Raw genomic sequence first — 6415 nt, forward strand, 5'->3', positions numbered from 1 at the left:
ACTACTCCTTGCTTGGCCCCAAACAGCAGCCACAATAATCCTTTTTTTTTTTCCTTTTAATTTTTTTAAGTTTATTTTTGTGTGTGTGAGAGAGGGAGAGAGAGACAGATAGAAGGGGAGGGGCAGAGAGCAAGGGAGACAGAATCTGAAGGCAGGCTCCAGGCTCTGAGCTGTCAGCACAGATCCCGATGCGGGGCTTGAACTCACAGTGAAATCATGACCTGAGCCAAAGTCGGATACTTAACCGACTGAGCCACCCAGGTACCCCAACAAGAATCCTTTTGAAACCTAACTCAGACCATGTTTTTACACAAAAAATTGTAATGGCCATACCTAGTGTCCTACAACTCTATGACCTCTCTGACCTGATTTTCTACTGCTTTCCCCTTGCTCACTCCACACTAGCCACCTCGACTTGCAATTCCTCACACATGCCAGGCACGCTTTGCCCTTGCTGTATCCTCTGCAGGAAGTAGTCCCCACCCCCATCCCAAATGGCCTTCTCTCCTTTAAGACCTCTCCTCAAATGTCACCTTATCAGAGAGACCTTTCCTGACCCTCTCTGTCAAGCAGAAACCACCTACCTGTACACCATCTCCTCTATCTTGTTTTTTATTTCATGGCAACTCTTATCATCTGGGACAGTTCTGCCCACAAAATGTGTCCAATTTTCCCAGACCCGTGGTATGATTACACTTCCTCACCTTTTGAAGTTGGACGCAGCCATGTGACTTGCTTTGTCCAGGGACATGTGAGAAGTGCCATGTGTCACTTTCAGGCATAAGCTTTAAGATCCAGTGTACAATTCACCACTCTATCTTCTCCCTCTCCCCTGGAGTCTAGCCATACTCCAGCGGATGGTTCTCCAGGCAGCCTGGGCTTCAGAGTAAAGGTGCACAGAGCCCCCAGCTGACATGCAACGAACATGCAGTATAAGGGAGAAACTGTTGTTTGAAGCCACTGATACATTGGGTTCATTATTGCCCCCAAATAGCTAGCGTATCCTGACAGACTCTCTGATATAGTACATATTTATTTGTTTACTGCCTTCCGCCTCCCCCTCGAGAATGTACGTTTATGATGGTAGGACTCTGTCTGTTTACTGTTGTATCTCCAGTGCCTGGCACAGTGCCTGGCACATGGTAGGATATTCAGTAAATAGGTGTCGTCTGACTGACTGAATCATAAATTGATCACACCAACTGAAATAGGAAGATTTAACAATGGCAGGTGAATCTGATCCCAGACGCATCCACAAAAACATTCATTGCACCTGCTCTGAATGTGAATGAAATTGCCGATTCGAGATCGGAAGTGTGTGTGGCTGCTTATCTCACCAGACACGGTTGAAAGCACAAATCGCCTATGGGTACATGACATAGCTGGTCATGAAAGCCCATAAAGTAGTTAAAGTTACTACACAAATGGAGATCTGGCATACTGCTGAGGGGACTCAGTGACAACCATAAATAAAAAGCATTAGCAGTGTTTGTGTCGATGCTGAATACTGATGCGGTTTCCTTTCCCTGTGTGGACATTAGCATTTGTAATGAACTGAGCTTCAGAGGACTGGGATTTTATCTGCCGTTATCATAAATTGGTGTATGAGCCCCTCTCAGGACTTTTGCAAAAGCTGTGTGTGCTTTTGTGAGCTGCTTTCTTTTCACGTGCTTCCTCCTGGTATGTCTGAATTTGGATGGGGATAATGCATTTCCTGTATCATGTGGCACAGCACAAGGAAACTCATTGTATCCCTTCAGAGGAAGAGTACATCTGTAAGTAGTTTTTAAGAGTGTACTGAAGGATCTTGTTAGGGTGACTTATTCTCCCAGTTCCATTTGGTTGATGAAGTGGATCACGTGACAGATGTGCATAATGAACTGCTTCAGCTGCTGCCAGTGGGAAGCTCAACCTATAAAACACGAAATCTCATGGACTCATTGAGGGCATAGCAAGCTGATCACATGAGAGAGAAGCCTGCCTCATTCCGAGCTGTCATTTCTTACTGCCGCACACAATACACCAGTGTTGCCGAGGCTTTTGCTTTTACTTTCCCCCAAAGTCACAGCCTCCCCAGCTTAATCCTAATTCACCCTGGAAAGGTACTTCTTTCCGCATACAATTCCCTAAAAAACTGAGGTTATTAGGATATGCAAGTCATTATCTACAAAATGCACAGGCAAGGAGCCTTTATGTTGTGTCATTAAAAAGGGAAATATATTTATATCAGAGAGTAAGATGGGTGGGTTGTTTTTGTGAAGTTGGTTTTTTTTACTTTTTTTTTTTGCCCTCTTCCTTGTCTGTTTTCCTCTCGCCCTTTTCTGTATTTTCTTTCTCTGTTCCATTACTTGTTTTTTCCTCTTTATACTCATTGGTAATTCCCTAATGACTGCAATCATAAAGGATGTAATTTGTCTCCCATTTTCCATGGTTGGTCCAGAATGGTGATGTCCCAAGCCAAAAAATACAAGTGATGAGTCTATTCCAGGAGTGATCCAACTTGCAGCTCACTCTGGATGCTTCTAGGTCACTGAGGGACACACAGGTAATGGAGAAATAAAAAATTAATAATGCAAACTCTAGCTTTCAATGGAATAATAGAAGAAATGATGAAAAAGGCTATGTCAATTTAACTCCCTTCTACCACAAAGCGTTCACACGTGTTCACCACTATGCTAGGCGCTGTGAAGGGAGCTGAAGAGAGTATGTGTCCCTTGAAATGGAAAAAGTCAGTGAATAAATGATGGCATATGATGACATATCCAAATGCCATAACAGCTGCATAAGAATAGGGCTTCAGATGGTCCCAGAGGGAAGATCTCAGTGAGAACTTAAGTTTTCAGGCAAGGCTCTGGGCTGGAGGCAGGAACTGAACTAGATCTGGTACAACAGACAAGTTTCAGATGCTGTCAGAAGAGCAAAAACACTGTATTATAAAGAGGTCAAGAGTTCATGACATCTCGATCGATTTCAGCTGTTTGGGGCACCTTCATAGCCCCAGTTTCCCAACTAACAACACATGTCAGGTGTACAGGTTATCTAAAGAACTTTATAAAAAAAATAGGGGCGCCTGGGTGGCTCAGTTGGTTAAGTGTCCAACTCTTGACTTCAGCTCAGGTCATCATCTCACGGTTCATGAGTTCGAGCCATGAATCGGGTTCTGCACTCATAGTGCGGAGCCTGCTTGGGATTCTGTCTCCCTCTCTCTCTGCCCCTCCCCTGCTTGCTCTTTATCTCTCTCTCAAAATAAATAAAAAGAGACTAAAAAGAAATAGTCATCAGGGGCACCTGGGTGGCTCAGTCAGTTGAGCGTCCGATTCTTGATTTCAGCTCAGGTCATGATCCCAGGGTCATGGAATTGAGCCCCGTGTTGGGTTCTGCACTGAGCGTGGAGCCTGCTTAAGATTCTCTTTCTCCCTCTCCCCTGTTTGCATGCTTCTCTCTCTCTAAAATAAAATTTTAAAAAAATTTAAAAAATAGCCATCAGATGTTAGTGTAAGGCAATTAATCACGATATAAAGTACCAAGATGTCACAGCTGTAAGCTTTAAATTTATTATGAAGATAGCAGAATTCTTTTATATACCAATGGATGTCATGGATTAAAAATACTGCTGAGGGGAGCCTGGGTGGCTCAGTAGGTTGAGTGCCTGACTTTGGTTGAGGACATGATCTTGCAGTTCATGAGTTCAAGCCCCAAGTCAGGCACTGTGCTGACAACTCAGAGCCTGGAGCCTACTTTGGATTCTGTGTCTCCCTCTTTCTCTGCCCCTCCCCCACTCACACTCTGTCTCTCTCAAAAATAAATAAACATTTAAAAAAACTAAAAAAAAAAATGCCGAATTTAAGGAGAATAGAAAACATAATCTAAAAAATGAGAACTTACTCTTCTAGTAGAAAAAACAGCTTACAAAACTTCTTTTGGAGACCTTTAAATATGTCAGCTTTGGCTTTAGCAAGTTCAGTGAATTTTCCTTTGTAGACAGAAAGCTGGCATTGGGCACTATAGAAAGCCCCTTGGCACCTCAGCTACCCCCTTCTGACTTGGATGCTGGCTGGCGGCCTCTGGTGAAAACCCCTGGCTCTTCTCCACAGAGGAGTGGCCAGACTTGGCAGCGACTGTTGGGTTCACAAAGAGACGGGAGTCACTTGTTCTCAGGGTTATAGGGGGTGGGGGTGAGAGGCAGCTCAAGGCCAAGAGTTTGACTTCCTGACCCTTCCAGAAAAGTATAGCACTCTTTAATTTATTCCTAATTGGAATACTTTGCTGTGGTTTTCCTGGCCACAAGACGTGCCCTTTTAACCATTTCTTCTCAAAAGACCTTTGTTAGATCTGATTTTGTTATTTCAGTGTCAAAATAGCTTCCACGTTAAAATCAGTGCGAAAAAATGTCCTGTATTCCTGTTTCACATAACTAAGTAACATGCTTTCTGAGGTCTTGAGCCCAGGACTTTTATAGTCCTTTTGGTTCTGAGGGATTGGAAGGAAAAATTAAATAGAGTTTATGAAAAATAGAAAGAAACCCTTTGAGACCACCTCCCTTGTTCTGAATGTCACGAGTACTTGAATGTACACGCACATGGTTTGCCTGCTTGTATGTGCACATACACACACACGTCCTCACACATTACCTATTATACTGAAAAATATTATGATAGCTTTATTATTTTTCTTTAGGTCCTGGCTGTAGTCCTTCAACGATGGGCACCTGAGAGGCATAAGTTCGTAGGCTGCTGGAGGTACAGCTAAGTGGTCTGGCTGCGGCCTAAAATGAGATTGAGCTGATGATTCTACCGGGAGAAATTTTTCCCTGTGTTTTCATTCCCAAACTCCGCTACTCCCACTGCCTCTAGGGACTGAAGTCATGGTAGATAGTACTCAAAAGTAATAACTCCTGAGAGACTCTCTCTGGAAAATCAGCATGCAAAAGGCAGTTGGCCCCAGAAGCCAAGGACCCTTGGCTACAGCAGCAGAATGTTAAATCCACACAACGGAATAAAGGATTCTGGGTTTCCTATATTTTAAATTGTCTACTGTTTCAGCCTTAGCTTCAGTGAAATCCAGAGAATAAATTAAAGATTTTTCTTTTAGACTCTTTATAAAAATAAGGTATTTTTGTGGTTATTCCTTAAAAGATGATGAAAATTAGGTGCTGAAATTTAGGTGCCTTCTGAAAATGACTTGGAATAATTATATTTGTTAAACTGGGCAGTCCTGATATTGTATGCTGTATAAATCAACTTTCATTATTCTTTCATGACTCTTTGCAATTCTTTTTTCTAGAACTTTGCAAGCTTGGCTTGTGTTCACCTTGCTGTGGAATGCTTTAAAGGGCATTTCATCTAATAGCAGAGAAAAATGATAAATTATAGATGCCAAATCATATAGTAGTGATTTACGTAGCACTAGGGTAAGGTTGTAAGCAATAAAATAAAAATTTTCTCAATCAACCTCTATATTAGGAGCAAAAAAGAAATAGCTGTCTGCATAATTAAAGAGCAGCATGTCAACATGCTTGTTAATAGGCTAATCTGAGGGTTTTTTTTAAAAAAAACTTGAAATCACAAAGCAGAATACTGGGCATATTTATCAGTTTAAGTGAAGAAATTCTGTATTTATGAATGAGTATGAAGAAATTTCATTGTAAGTGTGCTCTTGAAATACAGATATCAAGGAAGGGGAAAAAAAAAAAAGAACTTGGTCTCAATCTCTTAAGCATTTGTGGAGTCAGGACAATGAGGTGGTTAAGAGTGACCTGGTTCTAAATTTTGGCCAAGTCCCTACTAGCTGTGTGACCTCAGGCAAGTTACTTAACCTCTTTGAGCCTCTGTTTCCTCCGTTGTAAAGTGGGAAAGATCATGGGTTCTACCTCACAAGGTTATTTGTGTAGATTACAAATAAAGCATTTATTTTTTAAACTTTTTTTTTTTAAATTTGAGAGAGAGAGAGAGAGAGAGAGAGAGAGAGAGAGAGAGAATCTTAAGCAGGCTCCACACTGAGTGTGGAGCCCAACACAAGGCTCAATCCCATAGCCCTGGGATCATGACCTGAGCTGAAATCAAGGGTTGGATGTGCAACCGAATGAGCCTCTCAGACGCCCCAATAAAGTATTTAAAATAGAATCCACAGAGTAAGCACTCAATAAATACGGGTTATATTATACCTTGTCATTCCTCTACTCAAACTCCCTGGTGGTTTCTTTTCTTACTCTGAGTGAAAGCCAAAGACCTTACCATGTACTGTAAGCCCCAACACAACCAGCTTGTTTTCTCTATGACCTGATTTCCAGCTGCTTCCCTGTCCCCCCTCAGCTCACACGCTAGCCTCCTGGCTGTTCCTCAGACACAGACACACTAGGCACCCTCCCATCCCAGGACCTTTGCAGTTAGTGTTCCCCTGCCTTGAAAGTTGTTAC

The sequence above is a fragment of the Panthera pardus genome, unplaced genomic scaffold (assembly GCF_024362965.1).
Source record: "Panthera pardus isolate Hobbes unplaced genomic scaffold, ASM2436296v1 HiC_scaffold_17, whole genome shotgun sequence".
Taxonomy (NCBI): Eukaryota; Metazoa; Chordata; class Mammalia; order Carnivora; family Felidae; genus Panthera; species Panthera pardus.